Raw genomic sequence first — 22,132 nt, forward strand, 5'->3', positions numbered from 1 at the left:
GTATAGTTTTGAATTCTAAATGTTCATTGAAGGGAATTCCTCAGTCGTGTCTTGTTGTAACCCTAACTCAGACCATAAAACTTTACGACCCAAGCCTCAAAGGCATTCCAGAACACACACACACACACACACACACACACACACACCCACACACACACACTCTGGAACTTTGGAAACAGATAATCTTCCACATAACAAGCCACTAAATGTTTGATATGTATTCCTATGTTTCTCAAAGTGTCGTCATTTGCCATAACGGAAACACTGACAATTTTATTGTGTGTTTAATCAAGCTTTATTTGTGTGTAATGAGGCATATGAACGTAATGTTATGTGTGTCCAATATCTACCTGTAATTCTTGGTATCTGTCTGACCGTCCTGTTTTAATTCAGCCAGTCCCGCACATAGTATTACAGTAAGATGTATTGTTCCAGGTGTACAATCTTAAGAAGAAATATGAATTCTTTCTCTCATAAGACATATGGTGAAAGTAGGCGTTTTCTTCTTCACACAAAGAGAATTTTCCCGCTTCAGAAAAGACAATCTGATTCGCTGTCGTTCCAAGAGGGGGCGTAAACAGAGGTCTGATAAAACGTCAGAAGCCCCCTCATCTCGCTCTTCTCTCTCCTCTCTTCCAACTCAACTCATCCAACTTTTCTGGACCCTCTTCCTCGGCGCAGCGTTTCTCCAAGGAACATCTGAAGGAGGCCCTGGCCTTCTCCTCGGACCAACACATGTTCGAGTCGTAGCTGCAGTTCGTTCGTTGCAACTAAGATTTCCAGCCTCTCCCATCCCGGGAGACGAATCTGAACTTTTCCGGTAACGTTAAATTCAAGTGAGCCTTTACATCGTTTTTCGAGACGACCCAGAAGAAGAAGCTAGACGCAAACCAGCCGGACACGCGCACGCGCGTCCCCTTTTCAGCATCACACTGAAAGAGTACCACATCTCGCAAGTATTTTGATTCCTATAAAAGCTGTTCCAGGTGTCTAGGTCTTAGGTCTGTGATTTAAGTTACCCTCTATCTTCCCTCTATATCTTTCTTTCTTTCATTCCATTTTCATTCCGATCACGTCATGTTTGTTTAAATGTTTATGTGTTTGTTTGCATTTTTACGTACGTTTATATTTGTAGTTTATAATCTCTAGCGTGTGCCATTTTATTAATAAACCCATTTATACTTTTAACTGTCTCTGTGTTTGAAAACCCACTTTTTATAAAGTCAATGAAACAAAAGATCTATAAAGCTACAGGCTCTATAATATTAGACTACATTCAGTAGTTTTAATTAATAAACTCAATAAAGTTTAATGTTCTTGGCCAGAGCCTAAACTTTAGTGGAGTTTGTGAATGCCCCTTCTTAACTGTACTGACCTTACATCTACTCGCTGGCCGAGTTAAAGGTTGGTCAGACCAGTTACAGAACGAGGCATTTCCTATAATAAAAAAAAAAATAAATGTACATGCGACTTATGAATTATGACCATGAGTCATAGATATTAATATCCCAAGATTCCCCATATTCTTGAGCTAATTCATATTTACCCAGATGCATATTCGCTACACTCCAACCTTTGTTCTTCCTTCACTGAATGTGACGATTACTACATCTGTTTGACTGTCTCTGAGAGAAGTGGAGCCCGTGTGAGAGACGAGAGTCGATCTGGTGGGAGAAAGACCGGTGGGTGAGTGCTGGCCCGAATGCACGGTGTGCGAGTGGAATGCAGTGCCTGAAGTGACAATTCACATGGTTTGTGTGATGGAGTGAGGTTTATCGTGTGGAGAAGTATTAATAGTCTGCTGTGCACTCTCCTCTATAGTCTTTCACCCGCTGTTTCTGAACAGGGTTTGTCACATCAAGAGCCCGTTAATGCTGGAAGAGCCTGAGGCTAGTGAAGAGCCGGCTAATGCCGGAAGGGCCTGCTAATGCTGGAAGAGCCTGCTGATGCTGGAAGAGCCCGTTAATGTTGGAAGAGCCTGAGGCTAGTGAAGAACCGGCTAATGCCGGAAGGGCCTGCTAATGCTGGAAGAGCCTGCTGATGCTGGAAGAGCCCGTTAATGCTGGAAGAGCCTGCTGATGCTGGAAGAGCCTGTTAATGCTGGAAGAGCCTGAGGCTAGTGAAGAGCCGGCTAACGCTGGAAGGGCCTGCTGATACTGGAAGAGCCTGCTGATGCTAGAGCCGGCTAATGCCGGAAGGGCCTGCTAATGCTGGAAGAGCCCGCTGATGCTGGAAGAGCCTGTTAATGCTGGAAGAGCCTGAGGCTAGTGAAGAGCCGGCTGATGCTGGAAGAGCCTGCTGATGCTGGAAGAACCTGCTCCCGAAGAAAAGAGGATGTGGAAGGGACTTTATATTGTTTTTATTATTTAATAAAGAATATTTATTTTTAATTCTGTGTCTGCCTCCTTTGTGTCCACGGCCGGCTCCTCAGGGGCGGCACGCAAGCGAAGGGGTGGGCGGCCCGCTGGCGCTCCACCCCGACCTGTGACAGATGTTCAATCATTCCTTCATTAAGCAGAAATTTCCCTCTTCTCTATACTCTGCCAATATTTCTTTACTTCTTATGAAAGGCAAGGATGAGACCGATGTGTCTTCCTTTCGTCCAATTTCTCTTCTCAATACGGATTTAAAAGTGTTCACTAAAATTTTGGCAACTAGATTAAACAAATGTATTTAAACTATTATTCATCCAGACCAAGTTGGCTTTATCCCAAAAAGATTTTCCTTTTTTAATGTTAGACGTTTCCTAAATATAATTTATTCTAAGCTAAATTCCCACTCTAAATTGGCAATTATCGCATTAGATGCCGAAAAAGCTTTTGATCAAGTTGAATGGAATTACATTTTAACCACTATTAAAGAATTTCATTTAGGCGATAGGTTTTCTTCCTGGGTCAGCATGCTTTATCACCATCCCTGCGCATCAGTGTTAACTAATCTCGATAGATCACCGCAATTTGAGTTGCATAGGGGTACTCGTCAGGGGTGTCCTCTTTCACCCCTGCTGTTTGACATTGCCATAGAACCTTTGGCAATAGCCATTAGACTTCATCCACAGATTCCGCCCTTAAATATAGGTCAGGTTTATCATATCATATCTCTTTATGCTGACGATGTTCTTTTGTACCTTTCAGACCCTGAGCGCTCTGTTCCCCCTTTGTTGGATTTATTAAACTCATTTAGTTGCTTCTCTGGTTACTCTGTTAACTGGCAAAAAAGTGAACTTATGCCCATCAGCGATAATATAGATCCAGTTTTTATGAAGAGCCTGCCATTTAAAATCACTTTAGACAAGATAAAATATCTCGGTGTGGTGGTCCCTAAGAATCCAAAAGATTTAGTTCAATTACATTTTTTTTTGCTTTACTAGACAACCTAAAGAAGGACAAAGAAAGATGGAGATCACTCCCTATTTCAATGATCGGCCGCATTAATGCAATTAAAATGGTGATCCTTCCTAGATTTTTATATCTCTTTCTAAATTTGCCATTTTTTTTTACCCAAATCATTCTTCAAAACTCTTGATTCAATAATTATGCCTTTCATCTGGGGCTATAAAGTCGCTCGTATATCCAAAACTCACGTGTATAAACCAAAGTGCTTGGGGGGTTTGGGTTTGCCCAACTTTCGTCATTATTACTGGGCAGCGAACTGCAGAACATTAATGTATTGGCGGGATTCTTTTCCAGGCACTGTTCAAGTAGACACCCCCTCTTGGCTAGCGATAGAACAAAATGCCATCCACTCATCTCTTTCTGCTCTGCTTTTTTCAGCACCTTTGCCTAGTAAAGAAGTTCCCAAAACTAATTTAATCCTTAACAACTCCATCAAAATATGGTATCAGATCAGAAAGGTAATTAAGCTACCAAGTACTTCCCTGCTTACTCCTATCTGTTATAATCATGCGTTCAAATCCTCTCTTACAGATAATGTTTTTAGGGAATGGCAGGGTAAGGGAATTCTCAGTATGAAAGATTTGTATATTAACAATACATTTCCCTCCTTTTCTCAGCTCAGCGAAAGATTTGACCTTCCCTCTTTTCACATTTTCAGATATCTTCAAGTCAGGAATTTTGCTCGTACAAATATTACACACTTTGAAATTTTGCCTTTTGAATGTAAATTATTTGATTTATTTTCTAACTCTCCTGATGCTAAGGGCATAACATCCCTTTTTGTTAATGCTTTTAAAGATAATACAGACTTTTCTTCACTTCATTTGAAAAAGGCTTGGGAAAAAGATTTAGGTATTCAGGTTTCTGAGACCGTTTGGGACAAATGTCTGTCATCTATTTATTCCTGTTCTATAAATTCAAGACACCAACTTATTCAGTACAAGGTATTACATAGACTTCACTACTCTAAAACAAAGCTTAGTAAATTCTATTCTTCTGTCTCTCCTATATGCGATAAGTGTAAAGCTGCTGAGGGTACCCTGGCACATCTTTTTTGGTTCTGTGCACAAAATCAGAGTTTTTGGATAGAAATGTTCCAGTTTTTTTCCAAAGTCTACAATTGTGCTTTACTTCCTGACCCCTTCATAGCAATTCTTGGTTGGTCAGATTCTTTGCAGGCTCTTAGGCCAAAGGTACGGTTACCCGTTCAATATGGTGTGATTGTAGCTAAGAAAGTTATCTTGCTTTTGTGGGAGAAAAATACTAGACCCCTCTTTTCTGACTGGCTAACCGGACTCACTTCTACGTTACATCTTGAAAGAATTAGATACTCCATATCTGGGAACCCTGCAAAATTCGATATGATGTGGGAACCAGTTTTTACTTTTTTGTCAAACCAGAAGGACTAATTATTTATTTATGTTTTCCTGATCTGTAATAATCACTTTCTGTAATTATTGTGATTGCACTTTGTAACAGATGTTGGCTTTGTGTACGTCTTCCTTTTCTATAGTACTTTTGTTTCATTTTACACATTTCACAGATTTCTGTTTTATGAAGGGTCTTTTTGTCTGTTATTTTTTGTTTTTGATGTTTGAAAACCTCAATAAAAATAATATACATAAAAAACTGTCTAGGAAATTCATCCAAGTTAACTTAAGTCTCTAAGGTTACTTGCTTCTTAAATACTCGATTCAAATTGGTCATTTGCGGCATTTAGTGTCAGATATTTCCTAATGTATTTTTACACAAGACACTTAAAAATTATTCTAGAAATGGCCATTGACTTACATTACATTGCATTACAACCTAAAATGCATAGTACACAGGGGATAGATATGCCCTAAAAACATTAAAAAAAACGATTATAATGCATAATTACATATACATATTCAAAATGAATAATAATACTAATAAACAATGTGTTATTAAGCACTAAGATATATTTACTTTGTGATTTAATAATTTATGTATCGGGAAGCTACAGTTTGCCGAAAGGAATTTAAATCAATGATCAATTTAACAATTTCAGAAGTAACGAAGTAAAATTTGTTACACTCTGTACAGCTCCTCTAAACACAACTACTACTAATATGTTTATGTGATTTTATATATATATACATTTTTGAATATATTGTAAAGTTATAAAACAAAATAACATGAACCATTTTTGTACTTATAAGATATGCATAAAAGACACCAAAATTAAACAAAAACTAGTACTTTCATCGAAAATTTTTTAGGTTTAGTTTTAGGCTAGGAACTTTATAGTGGCACGCACTGCTTTATGCAGTGAACCCGGAGCGGGTCACTTTCTTCTTTCCAGTAAGTGTGGAGCAGGAAATGTAAAACGGAGTGGAGCTGTCGAGTGATTGCTGAATGCTTTGAATGAGGAGAAGAAATTGTTGTTGAACCAATCCCTTCTGCTAGTGATCCAGTTTGTCATATTAAAAAAAGGGGAAAAAAGATGGTTTACACACAAGATGGCAATAAATAGTTATTAATAGCGTTATTAATAATGAAAATATTCAACAGTTGTTAAACAGGTTGCGATAACAAATGTGGGGCTGCTGTATAAAAATGGCCCAAATATTTAAATGGTACCATATCTATTATAGTTGTAATCTGTGCTCATAAAATATAAGTGACGTACCATCTACTGACAAAAGAAGTTGAGCTTCTCCTCGCAGTCTCTGTGAGTCCAGACCCTTGTTTGCTTGTCCAGGGCTCCACAACGAAGGTTTCCGGCAGGACACTGGGGCGGTCCCGTCTGAGACCAGGCCGTAAAGTCAGGATCATCTCCACTGACCCAGAGCCACTCTCCTGCTAGAAAGCGCAAACCAGTCCACACATATCCAGTTTCAGCCTGTGGGATTTTCCGTAAAGCAGAATTCTTCCTGTTCACTGAGCTCAGACTCGCCAGATCATTATAATGTTTTCTGCAGTATTCCAGAGCTCCTTCCCAGCTCTCTTCCTGCCGCACCAGAACAATCCCTGATATGTCCTCACAGAAGAATTTGAGTTTAACATTGCAGTTTTCATCATGCAGCTTCTTAGTACTGTTGTGTAAAAAAGCACAGTCTTCGTTCACACCTGGCAGATTCAAACTGTCCCAGCTTATTTGTGTTGCATATTCACGTCCGGTCCACTTCCAGTATCCAAAATATTTGTGGAGACCAACCCAGGCATTAGAAGTTTGATCAACTGCATCTTCCAAAAATTGCTGCTCCTCGCTCTCACTGGTAAAGGTGGACATGTCACGAAAGAGACTTCTGCAGTGATATCGTGCAGCTTCCCAATTCTTATCCTCATTCACAAAGACATGTTGTTTAATGAGCCCAGAGGAGAGTCCGTAGAGCTCCAGGATTAGGAGCACAGTGAGTGTCGTCTTCATCTTCATCCAGTGAAGAGGTTTCGTGATTTGTCAATGATCAGTTGAGGTAGAGGACAGAATTGTGCATGATGACACTGACTCTCTCTTACTTAAACTGACATACAGCCAATGACAAAAGAGTGTGAGGGTGTGACCAATCACAGCACACCTTTACAGTCAGAACAAACAAATCAGCTGCATTTAACCAATCAAATAAACCTCCCCTAGTGAAAAATAAATATACTAAAACGTATTTGAAATACATTTATTTTATGCTAAGTATACTACAAATACATTTACATATTTATGTACTTAATATAAATACCCTGCAATTATTTGGTATAAATTGGTATACTTAAAGTCTGCTAAATTGGAACAACTAATGCTGTACTTTATACTCTAATAATCCAGAAATAGTGATGAGGTCCAACTAAAGCTATAATTAAGTATATTTGATTGTGCTAAAGTGGAACTATTGCAAGTATACTTTAGGCACACTTTAAATATCTTGCATTTAAAGACTGCCCTTGTGAAAAAGAAGTGTACTTAATTGTATTGAAATTGTGCTTTTTGTGTACTTCAAATCTTAAAAGTACACTTTTAAAAAAGTGCACTTGCAGATAATATAATATAATTAAAATTAAAGGCTACTTAGGTGTGCTTAAAGAGACAACACTTTAATATTAATATTAATATTTCTAAACACACTTAAGTGCACTTTTTAAAAATACACTTTGTAATAATGTCTAATTAAGTTTTACTTAAACATACATTTTAAATAATTATGATTTTACAGTGATGTATTTGATGTATTGACTATATACTAAAGCACATGGAAAATAGTTGATTTTAATTTAAACTTAAGTGTGTTGTCCAAAATTTCATTTGTTAATGTATTTTAAATGTGTTTGGTCTATAACATATACTGTGCATTAATGCACTTGAAATTTACTTTTTGATACTTATTTGTACTGTATTCGTACTCAATTTCATTATGTTGTTCTAAGTCGCTTAAGCACATTTAATTGCATTAATTGCAAGCAAAGTTTAACAAATCTAAACAAAATTAATTTGCATTCAAATTCAGTTAAAATATATTTAAAAAATAAAAAATATAATATATAATATAAAAATAAAATATATTTATTTATATTTATTTTAATCAGACTACACTACACTGTAAGTTCACAGAACGACTCATTCACCTTTACTAAAAGTCAATCATTTTTACAGAGTCTAACTACACAATGAGTTAGAACAATTTCAGCTTGAACAGAAATGGAAAATAACATTTAACCATGCACAAAAGATGATCAACTTTTTGTTTAATGTGCATGCACCAAAAATATTACGTCATGATCAGGGCCGTGCACAGACCTTGAGGGGCATGTGTTGAAACTGAAAAAGGGCATCCCTCTCCCTTTTTTTATATGTTAAGATTTAGTAAGCCTACATAAAAGGAAGAAATGGTCACATCTTCACGACAAATTCAATAACACAAAATAATAGTCTCAAAATCTTTAGATTTATTCACTATTACAGTTTTTCTCGATTGATTAAACACATTTCTTGAAACTATGCCTCGTATTCTCAAAACTGTAAACACAAATCCATAACGTCTCATCCAATTCCCCAAATATCCTATTTTCAGGTCAAAATGAAGCTCTACACTCAAAACCATTCACTCTTGCTGAAAAACCAAACTTTGCCCTCAGACAGGACACACAAGCCCTCAAAATCACACACACTACAACATAGTCTAACACACTGGTGCAATAAATTCAAAACAACATTTCCAAAACTGGTAAGTTATGTTGCTTGTTGTCCCCTCACAAACCTTTTCACATGATGAACACAAAAGACACAACCAATTGATACATTGGCACAGTTTTATTCATTCATGTGCTACACAGTACAACACACACACAACAAAACAAAACAAACATTTTTTTTTCTGTTTTACTTTTTTTTTTATTCTCTCCTCTAAAAAATGTTTTATATTTACTTACAGTAAGATGTGTGTGACCATCATATGACAGTAAAAGAGCACACACAAACCTTATTCTAATATAGAATTGTATTGGAATGGTAAAGAGTGTTGGGACGTGACAGGAGAGCCTCCACTCAAGGAGACAATATGATCAACAAGTCTAAGAATGTTCCACATATGGTTGAAATACCATCATTGGCCTAGAATGATAACATTCTGGGAGTCAAGACTATAAAGGAGAAAGGATGCCCTCCCTTCACTGTCACACTCTGTGTCACTCTGTGTGACTGTACGACTGCTGGCCTTTTCTTGCAAGAAAATAAACCTCATCAAAGACTAAATGTAAATGTTTGTCTTTTATTCAGTGATAGAATTTTGTTTGCCACCACTCCTCCCTGAAGGTTCTCGAGGCGACGGTAAAGTGACTCAAATTTGGCCTTACTCGTAGCCCAGCCTCCCTCATAGTCATACCATTGACAAAGACATGGGCAACTAGAGTGGCTTGAATTTCATCTGAGACTGCTTGTCTTCTTGCCCTTGCCCTTCCTCCTCTTCCTTCTTATCCCTCCTCGATCTCTTCCTTCATGTCTTTCTGGATCCATTGTTCCAAAACTCAGTAAACTGATTTGGGCCCTTTTACCTATCTATTGAAGGATCTGATTGATGTGTGTTCAATTTTGACTCTTAGTGTTTCCACCTGGGTAATTGTGTGCTAACTGAGCTGAAGCTGTGCTGACTTGAGTGAACAATATTGAATACTAGTGCTTTATACATGACAACATGGTCTAGGCAATGAGAAATGAAGAGATTTGTGTGTAGAGTTTTGCAGTGACAGTTCAACAAATCTGACTCATGTGTCAAAACAGGGAATAGTGTTTATAGTTTAGTGAAATGGGTGTGCTTTTTGATAAATGGCATTATGGTTTTGAAATTTTAGTTCAAAAGCCTGGTTATAGTGTTTAAGCAATTGAGAAAAACTGTAATAACAACCATAATAATAATAATATAGATAATATAGATATACAGGGTTTCAGGGCTCCTTTAGCCCTAAAAAAACATGTTTTACTACATTTACATGTATACATGTGAAGACGAGCGGAGAGTATTGAATATAGATTAACAAATTTGCTAGATAGCGATTACGTGCATATTAACAGCCTTAAATTAACCATAATTAATATTATTACTATAACATGATTAAATGTTAATAAATTAAGTGTATCAGCAATCATAAATCCAAGAATAGATTTCTTAGAAATATATGTTACCTAGGTGACGAGGATCACTCCAGGAGTTCCAGTGCGAAACAGCACGGGGGCGCACCTGTGCTTATGATTTTCCGGTGGTAAAAACAAATTATAGGCTATGTTGTTGTATTACTTATCAATATATGGTTAACATTTTACAAAAGTCAAACTTAAATGCAGTTATGTTTTTTTTTTTTTTTTTATGAAGGTAATATGATGCCATAAAGAATCACATGCGCAGGGTAAGATTTGTGAAAGTGTACATAAGATTGCAAGCGTAAATTAAATTTGCATGCGCAAGCGAAGATTTGTAAAGGTGTAAATTGCCTTTCAAGTGTAAGTAAAAAATATTTGCAGCATTTAACTGTTATTCGTAAGTGTAATTCATGTATTGTGAAGCTGCAGCTTCATGCTAACGCAAAATAAATAGGATCTGTATTCCTCTGACTTCCATTTTTACGCGCTTACACTTTTGGCACGGTTTTTGCGCACAAATACAGCCAAAAGCATTGCAGGCCTGTGAACAGCAATTTGCAACCGAAAGCAACAGAGTCAGGAACTGCAAAACAGATTAATAGCGTAAAATCAAACTTTGTGTAAAAAAAATAAACTGTTGCAAATGTCTAAATGACTTTTCACGAGTTCACACTTACAAATAAGTCGGATAGATTAAATTGGTTAATGTATTTGGCGTGCTGTCTGGGGAGAGGGCTCTGATCTTGGTAATTGGCCCGAACACAGAGTATTTTATATATTATATAATCTGTTAAGCCACTGAGCAGATGTTAAACTTTACAATCAAAACATTTAATACCCATTCTTTATGTAATAATACCATTCTGATGCAGTGTTTCACATCATGTCTCTGTTCATGGTATTTAACACTCAATTATATATTTTGAAATTTTGTCTTGGTGGCACTGTCAATATTGCTTCTGATTGGAGATTACTTACGTGTGACTGATCAAACTATTTTATGTAGCTAAATCAACATAAACTCAACTTTGACAAAAAGTAACTAATTATGTCTGAATACAAACCCAGCAACCAGGGAATACACAGCATCTTGATATGTTTATATTTAGGGCTATACAGCCATCTAGTGGTTACACGATGGCATTGCAGGTGATAAATGGTGCATCATTTAGAGATGCTCTTAAAATACATGTTAAAGAGAAAAAATATTATTGTAACTCATTTGAGTAAAATAATAATAGTAACTCTGGAATCCTCCCAATCAGTAGACAGATGAAATTATGAATGCAGTAGTGCAGATGCTAAATTTTCTTTCTTAACACACCAGCTCGAAATTCAGTATGGACTCATATAGTCAGCCTAATGGTGCACAGGCTATTAAGCAATCATGATCTATTTGTTTATTTATTTAACATGTATGTGTGCATTAAAAGTACCATTTCGGCAACGAGAACGTTTCTGAGCAAAATGAAGATAAAGGTGTGTTCTGGTGACTGGCGTGTTTGTTGAACCAATCAGATAAGAGTAAATCGAGAGTCATCGAGAAGCTCATCTGATTGGCTACATGAAGAAGGTGGACCCGCCCTCACTCGCAAAACTCAGTGAGTGAGAGTCTCGTGCCAAAACTGGAAGCGCAGGTAAAAGAAAAACGCAACTGTACAAATCGGGTTATTTCGGGAACTTTTTTGCCCCATGTACACAACACAACAAGTCATTTAGACATTTGCAACAGTTAATTTTTTTTTTTACACAAAGTTTGATTTTACACAATGAATCTGTTTTGCAGTTCCTGACTCAACAATTTCCTGAACAAATTGCTGTTCACAGGCCTGCAATGCTTTTGGCTCGTTCATTTCTGTGTGTTTATTGAAGTTAAAGAAGTTCGAGATCAGTTGAAGCAATAGCTATAGCAATAACTGCTGTTTAGTCCACATGTGAACATAAACACTTATTTTTTGTATTGATGGATTTTCATATCCTATCCACCACACATTCAACTGATGATAATGTATGTAATGACGTGCATATGGAGACATCTGTTTTGTTGTAAACTGCATATATTATGTAGTTCTCTTACGAGAGGTTCTCTCGTACTTGCGTTATATCTTACGCTAGGGGGAAAACCTCTTTTCCTCGAGATATTGAAGCCAAAAATTATCCTTAATTTTGCAATAATGTAAAACGTATTGCAGCAGCATGCAGACATGGGCGAGACAGCTCGCGCGCCCATTGGCTGCTCTGCGGCAACTGCACCAGCCTATCGATAGAGGCCCCTCATGACGTCAGAACCAATGAGGGTGCTTCGCGCCCACTACGTCATGTCCCGCCAAAAGCGGGTGGGGCTGGGGCTATAAATACGGCCCCTAGAGGCTGGTTTGGTCAGTTTTTCATCTCTTCAGCGAAGCTCACGCATCGCTGGATCCCAAGAGGAAGAAGCCGCGCCGTCTGATAGAAGCACTCAGCAGGATTAGTGCTGCATCTGAAGCTGCTGGTCGACAACTCGCCGCCTTCAGTCGCCGTTCCTGCTCACTCTTTCCGGCGTACATATCCTTTTCTCTGCTACTGTGTTTTGTGTATGTGTGTGTTCGCCGCCGCGACACACACTCTCATTGCACTAAAAGAGCCGGGCGTCTTTTTCAAGACGCCCCTTTCCTGAGGACACGCAGCTCTCGCGCTCGCTGACGGCGACTGCCCTCACTGTGAGCTAGTTACTGCCTATGGTGACTCTGAGGAGTCACCTGGCATCCTTCTCCGAGACTGCGCGTCAAAACCACGGTAAAAACAGAAGTAGCACACCTACTTCGAGCCAAAATTTCGAAACTGTTGAGCAAAGGGGCCATAGAGCCCTTATCTCTCAGAGCGAAGGAGGGCTATACAGCAGATACTCCCTGGTACCGAAAAAGACAGGGGTCTCAGACCCATACTAGATCTAAGGCAACTGAACAGAGTGCTTGCGAAGCGACAGTTCAGAATGCTCACAACCAGAAAAATCCTCGCGCAGATTCGCCGAGGAGATTGGTTTGTGTCAATAGATCTGAAAGACGCATATTTTCAAATACAGATAGCGTCACATCACAGGCGATATTTGAGATTCGCCTTCGAGGGCCAGGCATATCAGTACACAGTCCTACCGTTTGGCTTGTCCCTAGCACCCCGTACATTTACGATGTGCATGGACGCAGCGCTCGCACCCCTCAGACTACAGGGCATGCGAGTATTGCACTACTTGGACGATTGGCTGATTCTAGCTCAATCTCACTCGGTGCTCATAGAGCACAGGACCATTTTACTCGATCACCTCGAGAATCTGGGTCTCAGAGTCAATTGGGCGAAGAGTTCTCTGTCCCCCAGGCAGATAATATCTTTTCTGGGAACAGAACTGGACTCGCTGTCTATGATAGCGCGACTGTCACCACAGCGCGTACTAGATGTTCAGCGCGCAGCGAGCTCTTTCCGCTACGGCGCATCTGTCCCGCTCAAGAAATTTCAGAGGATGCTAGGTTTCATGGCCTCAGCATCATCAGTACTTCAGCTGGGCTTGCTTCGCATGCGCCCGCTACAGTTCTGGCTGAAAGCGTGAGTGCCGTGCCGAGCGTGGGCTTCCGGTCTGCTTCGTCTCAAGGTCAATCAGAAATGCATCGCAGCTCTGAAACCTTGGAAAGCAAACGACTGGCACCGATCAGGTGTAAGCCTGGGGACTTCCCCGAGTGTGAGGGTGGTGACTACAGATGCATCCACCTCGGGATGGGGAGCGCTGCTCGAGGGCAGACCGTTCTTCGGCCGATGGTCAGAACGGGAGAAGCTTCTGCACATAAACTGCCTCGAAATGTTGGCAGTAGATAACGCGCTGACGCGAGGACACCACGTCCTGGTCCGTTCGGACAACATGTCAGTGTTGGCTTATATAAATCACCAAGGAGGTATCAGATCCAGAACCCTTCACAGGCTGACGGAACGCCTCCTGGTCTGGGCTCAGCACAATCTGCGCTCGCTCAGAGCAGCGCATGTGCCCGGCCACCTGAATATGGGACCAGACAGACTGTCCAGAAACTATCTTCCGGTAGGAGAATGGTCTTTACACCCACAGACAGTCAAACTGCTATGGAGGACATTTGGCAGAGCGAAATAGACCTATTTGCGTCTCAAGAGAACGCTCACTGTCGGGAATTTTTCTCCAAGAGCAGGGATGCGCTGGCCCACGTCTGGCCCCGCTGCCCACTCTATGCGTTTCCCCCTGTCAGTTGCCGCAGAGCAGCCAATGGGCGCGCGAGCTGTCTTGCCCATGTGTGCATGCTGCTGCAGGGGTGGTAGTGGCGCAGTGGATAAGACACATGCCTTTGGTGTGAGAGACCCGGGTTCGAATCCACTGTGAGACACCAATGTGTCCCTGAGCAAGACACTTAACCCCTAGTTGCTCCAGAGGCGTGCGACCTCTGACATATATAGCAATTGTAAGTCGCTTTGGATAAAAAGCGTCAGCTAAATGAATAAATGTAAAAATGTAAATGTAAATGCTGCAATGCGTTTTACATTATTGCAAAATTAAGGATCATTTTTGGCTTCAATATCTCGAGGAAAAGAGGTTTTCCCCCTAGCGTAAGATATTACGCAAGTACTCGTTCCCTCTCTAGAGAGAACCGAGGTTACGTTAGTAACCGAGTATGTTTTATGTGATCATACCATTCCTACTGTAATTCTTTCAAAACAGTCCATTTTGACAGCAAGCCATCCATTTTGACAGTTGTTTCAACAAGAGGTTGAAAGTGATGCATTGTTACTGTATTAATTTGTCTCCTGCGGACTAAATGTACAGGAATAAAGCCCTGCTATTCATGCATTATTAAATGTTCTTGTCAGAATTAAAAGATTCAAAGACATCATTACATTTGATGTACACGTTTTATTAATTTGAAAGTTTCCGAATCCTTTGGGAATAAAATATATATAAAATGACTTGATCATAATTAATGTTCCTGTTACATTTGAAGATCATGAACTGACAATCTTAAGTATTAAGCACAACATTCAGTACAGAGAAATATGCGCCTCTTCCAGAGTTGTGAGATCCAGTCAGTCTTCTTTGCTTATAAAGTATATAAATATGAGTGCAACACATCAAGTGAAAAGTTAACAAATGAATTGTGTTCAATCCAGTCGTCAGCAGACCTCTCTGTTAGGACATATCAGATTTTGGTCTGATATTTAAAATAGTAAAAACCTATAGTACAAGAGGTGAAGACAGAGGACGAGGGAGATTAAGTAATGGTATTTGAATAGAGTCAAATCAGATTTGCCTGTTTTACTAGGCAAAGTAAAATTAATGCTTCACAACATTGTCCTGTGACACTAAAAACCTTGAGATGATAATACAGCACAAAACATAAGGAAATGAATGTTGAATATATTGGTAACACTTTACAATAAGGTTCATTAGTTAACATTAGTTAATGTATTAACTAACCATGAGCAATACATTTGTTGCTGTGTTTGTTAATCTTTGTTAATGTTAGTTAAAAATACAGCTGTTCATTGTTAGTTCAAAGTGTATTAACTAATGTTAAGTATTAGTAAATGTTGAAATTAACATTACAGTTTGTTACGATTGTTTACACACTAAAATAAAAATGTCCACACAATTTGCAAAATTCTACTCCAATGAGCAAAACACCTCCACAGATTTGCACAACATTACACGCAATGTCTGCTTCACCCTTTTTGCAAAACATTACACACAGTGATTTGTAAAACTCTACACACCTTAGACACAGATAAGGATTGTGAGGTTACTTCCTTGTCATTACAAAGCCCCGGATTGCCAATGACCACACTAATGAACAAATTGGATAATCACATCCACCAGGTGTGGAAGCACACATGTGCTAATTTGAAAATGCAGCACTCAGGTGTGCTATAAAAGGCAGCAGGTGAGTTCACCTGTCTTCAACAAAAATGGAAGAAGAAGAAGAAGAAGAAGAAGAAGAAGAAGAAGAAGAGTGAGAATGAGAGGGGGAGCTCAGAGAGGTAGGGATGGGGAAATGAAGCCTCATGAATCACTGAGGCTTTCCCCTGACTGTTCCGGGAAAAGATTCAAAGCTTTGAGAGTGTCGAGAACAGCGCCATCTGGTGCTTATTTCAAATAAAGCAGCCAGAAGCCTGTGTTAGAAGCTCTGGCAGATGAAGCAACCACAACACACTCTCAATGTTATGTGTACAAATAAAAGCCTTAAATGTTTGTGTTTGATTTGTTCATTAAATAAATCCGTTTTCCAATTAAAATGTGACAATAAAATATAATATAAGCTTATATGATTCAATAAGATTTAATGTAGGCCTTCTCTCTTTCTCTCTCTCTCTCTCTGCACACACACATAATGAATAAGGACATTGTCTGATAGGATCATCTGTTATTAAATGTGCTTATGACACTTTTTACTGATAGTGCTTATGTAACTGTAGGAATGACAGAAAGGTGATAAAGTTTTAAATTATTTTTATTAAGAAATAAAAGTTGTTTCACAGTGTTGGGGCTGAGTCTATTTCTCCTTTTAGACAGTACTTAGTAGACTTGTTTCTGCATTCTCCACTATTCAAGTGGATCTTCAGCTCTCTGTATGTTTGTCTCTGTAAGTCACCAAAAGTGCAAAGATTTTACAAAAACAAAAAGACACAACAACAACTAAAAATAATAGACTAAGTAGTGAAAAATACATTTTGGTTATTTAAATGTAATATATTGATTAACTTTCAAAGTACAGCACTCTCCTCACAAACCCATCAACCAGACTGAGGCAACAATGACTCGAGGAAGAGTAGAAGGAGGTAGAGGAAGAGGCCTAGGTAGAGGAAGAGTAGAAGGAGGTAGAGGAAGAGGCCTAGGTGGAGGAAGAGGAGAAGGAGATAGAGGAAGAGGCCTAGGTGGAGGAAGAGGAGAAGGAGATAGAGAAAGAGGCCTAGGTAGAGGAGGAGAAGAAGGCAGAGGAAGAGGCCTAGGTAGAGGAAGAGTAGAAGGAGGTAGAGGAAGAGGCCTAGGTAGAGGAAGAGTAGAAGGAGGTAGAGGAAGAGGCCTAGGTGGAGGAAGAGGAGAAGGAGATAGAGGAGAAGGAGATAGAGGAAGAGGCCTATGTGGAGGAAGAGGAGAAGGAGATAGAGAAAGAGGCCTAGGTAGAGGAGGAGAAGAAGGCAGAGGAAGAGGCCTAGGTAGAGGAAGAGTAGAAGGAGGTAGAGGAAGAGGCCTAGGTAGAGGAAGAGTAGAAGGAGGTAGAGGAAGAGGCCTAGGTGGAGGAAGAGGAGAAGGAGATAGAGGAAGAGGCCTAGGTGGAGGAAGAGGAGAAGGAGATAGAGGAAGAGGCCTAGGTAGAGGAGGAGAAGAAGGCAGAGGAAGAGGCCTAGGTAGAGGAAGAGTAGAAGAAGGTAGAGGAAGAGGCCTAGGTAGAGGAAGAGTAGAAGGAGGTAGAGGAAGAGGCCTAGGTGGAGGAAGAGGAGAAGGAGATAGAGAAAGAGGCCTAGGTAGAGGAGGAGAAGAAGGCAGAGGAAGAGGCCTAGGTAGAGGAGGAGAAGGAGGTAGAGGAAGAGGCCTAGGTAGAGGAAGAGGAGAAGGAGGTAGAGGAAGAGGCCTAGGTAGAGGAGGAGAAGGAGGTAGAGGAAGAGGCCTAGGTAGAGGAAGAGGAGAAGGAGGTGGAGGAAGAGGCCTAGGTAGAGGAGGTGAAGGAGATAGAGGAAGAGGCCTAGGTAGAGGAAGAGGTAGAGAAGGACTTGAAGAGTTGATAGAACCTGAACAACGACGAGGACCAAATTTGACTCAAGAAATCCGTGCAACACTTATTGACCATGTTATCAACCATGGACTGACACTGATGGAAGCTGGACAAAGAGTTCAACCAAATCTCAGCAGAAATACTGTTGTGTCAGTAATTCGGACATTTCAATTCAATTCAATTCAAATTTATTTGTATAGCGCTTTTCACAATACATATTGTCTCAAAGCAGCTTTACAGAAAGTGCATTTCAGAAATGTATATAGAAAAATACAGTTAGTTAATCATGCATTAATTTAGGGCATAACATATCGCCGGCGTGGAGTCGTCTCCTCACGGGCGTGGAGTCGTCTCCGCACGGGTTTCGAGTCGTCTCTGCACGGGTGTTGGGGCATCTGAAGTTTCCATGAGAGGCTGGATACAAACTGGAGCTGATTAACTCTATTTACCTCGGGACTAGCGTCCCGAGATAACGACAGAAAGGCAGATGGGAAATAATTAGCGTAGCTGCTGTTCATAATATTAATGCATTCAATCTGATTCAACTGTAGTATAAAAGGTAAGTATTATGTGAATGCTTGGCTAAAGAGATGCGTCTTTAATCTAGTTTTAAACTGGGACAGCGAATCTGAGCCTCGAACAATATCAGGAAGGCCATTCCAGAGTTTAGGAGCTAAATGTGAAAACACCCTCCCTCCTTTAGTGGTCTTAGATATCCTAGGAATGACCAGAAGCCTCGAATTTAGTGATCTTAAAGAGCACAATGGATTGTAGGGCGATAGAAGTTCCGTTAAATACCCAGGAGCTAAACCATTTAGGGCTTTATAGGTCATTAGTAATACTTTGTAACTGATACGGAACTTAATAGGTAACCAGTGTAGAGATGATAGAATTGGTGTTATATGATCATATTTTCTTGACCTAGTAAGAACTCTAGCAGCTGCATTTTGGACTAACTGTAGCTTGTTTATTGAGGATGCAGGACAACCAGCTAATAAAGCATTACAGTAATCTAGTCTCGAGGTCATGAATGCATGAACTAACTTTTCAGCATCAGAGCAGAAAGCATATTACGTAGCTTAGCAATGTTTCTAAGGTGGAAAAAGGCTGTTCTTGTAACATATGAAATATGAAAACATTTCATCGAGAAAACAGGTAAGCTAACCACACAGTACATTGAAACTGAAGCTTGCTGTACTTATCATCAATATTGTTTACTGTGACATTTGACAGTAGGCTGCATGTGTATTTTTTTATATATTTTTTTACATAGGATTGAGGGTCGAGGACACCAAGGTGGAAGGGGCGCTATGTTCACTCGTGCACAAGAGGCCGCCATTGTGAACATGGTTTTGACCAATAATTGTATCAGGCTGCGAGAAATCCAAGCCAATATCATCAATGACGACCAGATTTTCAATAACATCCAACGAGTCTCTGTCAACATTAGGTCGAATCCTCAAGAAAAATCAAATATACATGAAGCAACTGTATCGGGTACCATTTGACAGAAATTCAGAGAGAGTGAAACATCTGCGCAATGAGTATGTGGAGGTATGTATTGTTCATCTTACTATGGTGTGGTATTGTGCACTGCTCATAATGTTCTGGCACAAAAAAAAACTGTGCAAAAGATATTGAATAGCATCCTATTGTCTTTTATTGTGTTTCAGAGAGTCTTGCAAATGAATGCTGCAGAAATTCAACATGAATTTATATATGTGGATGAGGCTGGATTTAACCTTGCGAAAACAAGAAGAGGGAGAAATGTAATTGGACACAGGGCAATCACCAATGTGCCAGGGCAGCGAGGGGGTAACATCACCCTTTGCGCTGCTATTACACAAAATGGGGTCCTCTAATGCAAATCTAATACTTGCATTTCTTGACAGATTGCACGAGATTGTCATACACTGTAAAAACTAAAGGAGCCTCAAATATCCTGTCGGATACTCAAGGAACTTCAAAATGTAATTTAGGTGCCTCAAAGCTCTTTCTCCTATAGTAGGGTTACTGGAGGAGCATTGACATCTTTGAGGTTCTTGCTGGAACTTATGGGATTCTTTAAGCACTTTGTATTTAGTTCAGAGGTTCTGGAGTCACCTTTTCATTACTATGAGACCTCGAAGTGCTTTGGGGGAAAATAGAGGAACTTGAATGCGTTAAAAGGGTTATTGGAAGATCTTTTAGCATTTAAGTGGTTCCTGGAAGATCTCTTATGTTAAAGCCAGCATCTGGAGGAACCCAATGGTTCAGTGAGGCCAGAATGAGATTATTATTATCCTATTATTATTATTATAGGCTACTTAAGTTTGATTCAGTATACATACCCAGGTGAAAAAGACGTACAATTAAAAATGTACTTGAGTGTGTTTTTAGTAGGCCTACAATACAAATATACTTTAATGCATTTTTAATACATTTAACAGTAGCCTACGTCTTTTTCACCTGGGTAGCTTACATTTATTTAGTATCTATAGGCCTATTTTATTGATTAATTTAAACCTTAAACAACAATACTAAATTATAATAATATTAATAATAAGAATTAATTAATTATTATTGAATAAATAATAGTAATAAAAGAATAATTTTTACCTACTTCTTCATAAATTATTATTTGAAGAAGAAGAACCAGGAGGATAAACGTTTTATTCTGTCACGAAACTGCAGTACGGTGTACATTTTAGGACATCCTCAGACCTCAGACATATGAAGACAAGGCATCATGCCTCAGACTAAAAGGCTTCAGTCATTGGACAAAACGGCATCGCGCCTCAGACTGAAAAGCTTCAGGTCTCAGGAAAAACAATGTCAGGTGTCAGGTCTCGTACAATTAGGCATCAGACGAAACAGCCTCAGACAAAAAGGCATCAGACATAAAGGCATCAGACAAAAAGGCATCAGACTAAAAGGCATCGGACGAAAAGGCATCAGACAAAAAGGCATCAGACGAAACGGACTCAGACTAAAAGGCATCAGACAAAACGGACTCAGACTAAAAGGCATCAGACAAAACGGACTCAGACATAAAGGCATCAGACATAAAGGCATCAGACATAAAGGCATCAGACATAAAGGCATCGGACGAAACGGACTCAGACCAAAAGGCATCAGACGAAACGGACTCAGAGGGAGTTTGGAGATTCGTATTGCCCCGCCCCATATGACGTCACATGTACGCGGTTCATAGCTCGAAAGAATGCTTTAACTCCATGATAGTTTGCCAACATACAAACTAGCTAGTTGAAATATGGCATCTAAGTTTTTAAATGTGCAAATAAAACTTGCGAAATGCATCTTCTCTTCTGTAAACAACTTAATTAGTGTAACATTTCAATAAAGCAGGGATTTTAAGCAGTGATTTTAACACTGTTTTAACATTTAATTAAAGCATATAATATATACATAGCATACATATATTTTTATATATATATATATACAGGCCAAAGATTTTTAAACATATACAATTTATTTTTTATTTTTTTGGGATATATGGGATACATGCTAGGACAGAGAGAATGTTTTTGAAAGAAGTTTCTTCTGCTCATCAAGCCTGCATTTATTTGATCAAAAATACAGAAACAAATTTAAAATAATTGGTTTTTAATTTATTATACTTTAAATTATCATTTATTTCTGTGATGCAAAGCTGAATTTTCAGGATCATTACTCCAGTCTGTCACATGATCCTTTAGAAATCATTCTAATATGATGATTCATTATCAAAGTTGGAAACAGTTCTGCTGCTAAATATTTTTTCATAACCTGTGATACTTTTTTAGGATACTTTGATGAATAAAACGTAAAAAAAAAAAAAAAAAGCAGCAAATATTTTAAAAATATAAATCTTTTGTAACAACAATATACACTGGTCAGTAATTTGGGGTCAGTAATTTTTTTTCTTTCTTTTTTTGAAATAAATCAATACTTTTATTCAGCAAGGATGTGTTAAATTGATCAAAAGTGATAGTAAAGAAGCAGGTTATGGCCTAAATTTAACTGTGATTAAATTCAGTATATATACGTCTGCCATATGTTGCCACCCCTCAAAAATCCCTGCACCCCTCTCGCTACACCATAAATATTTTTTCTAGATCCGCCCCTGTTCAGAAGATTTATATTATACATTTTTTTTAAATTTTTTTTATAAATGCAGTTCTTTTTAACCTTTTATTCATCAAATATATTAGGCAGCAGAACTGTTTCCAACACTCATAATAAATCAGAATATTAGAATGATTTCTAAAGGATCATGTGATGGACTGTATGTCACATGTGACACTGAAGACTGGAGTAATAATGCTGAAAATTCAGCTTTGCATCACAGAAATAAATGATAATTTAAAGTATAATAAATTTAAAACCAATTATTTTAAATTGTAATATATCACAAT

The 22,132-nt window shown here is 38.9% G+C and overlaps 1 long non-coding RNA gene across 1 annotated transcript in view; it reads left to right on the plus strand.

Moving 5' to 3' along the window:
* Positions 1–22,132, plus strand: part of LOC309503510 — a 74,287-nt gene that overhangs the window by 29,571 nt on the left and 22,584 nt on the right. The gene's annotated exons all lie outside the window — the stretch shown is intronic.

This window comes from Leuciscus leuciscus (assembly GCF_965113295.1).
Source record: "Leuciscus leuciscus genome assembly, chromosome: 7".
In the NCBI taxonomy this organism is placed as follows: Eukaryota; Metazoa; Chordata; class Actinopteri; order Cypriniformes; family Leuciscidae; genus Leuciscus; species Leuciscus leuciscus.